Below are 753 nucleotides of genomic sequence, written 5' to 3'. Positions count from 1 at the left end.
CATCATCATCATCATCATCATCATCATCATCATCATCATCATCATCATCATTGTGTGGAGCATGGCAGCAGACAGGCCAGCACGGTGCGGGAGCAGCAGCTGAGAGCTAACATTCTGATGCACAGGCAAGAGGCAGAAAGAGAGCTGACTAGAAATGGTATGAGTTTTTAAAACCTCAGAGCCTCCAGTGACATACCTCCAAGGAGACCACATCTCCTAATCCTTCCTGAACAGTTCCACCACCTGGGAACCAAACATTCAAATATATGAACCTACGGGAGCCATGGTCATTCAAACACAAGTCTTTGTGCCCTATTTGCTGCCTAGTTTTATGTCAACCTGATACAAGCTAAAGACATCTGAGAGGAGGGAGCCTCCTCTCCGTATTATCGAATGCTTCCATAAGATCAAAGTCTGTAGGACATTTGTCTATATTAGTGATTGATGTGGGAAGGCCCAACCCATTGTGAGTGGGGCCATCCCTGGGCTGGTAGTTCTGGGTTCTATAAGAAAGCAGGCTGAGCAAGCCATGAGGAACAAGCCAATAAGCAGCACCCATCCCTGGCCTCCGCATCATCTCTTGCCTTCATACAGGTTCCTGCCCTGTTTGAGTTCCTGTCCTGACCTCCTTCAGTGATGAACAGTAATATGGAAGTGTAAGCTAAATAAAATCCTGTCCTGCCCAACTTGATTTTGGTCATGGCGTTTCATCATAGCAATAGTAACCCTAACTGAGACACCCTGCAAGCCCTT

This window comes from Psammomys obesus, unplaced genomic scaffold, assembly GCF_907164565.1.
Source record: "Psammomys obesus unplaced genomic scaffold, mPsaObe1.curated_primary_1811, whole genome shotgun sequence".
Classification (NCBI taxonomy): domain Eukaryota; kingdom Metazoa; phylum Chordata; class Mammalia; order Rodentia; family Muridae; genus Psammomys; species Psammomys obesus.
This window is presented reverse-complemented; position numbering follows the sequence as displayed.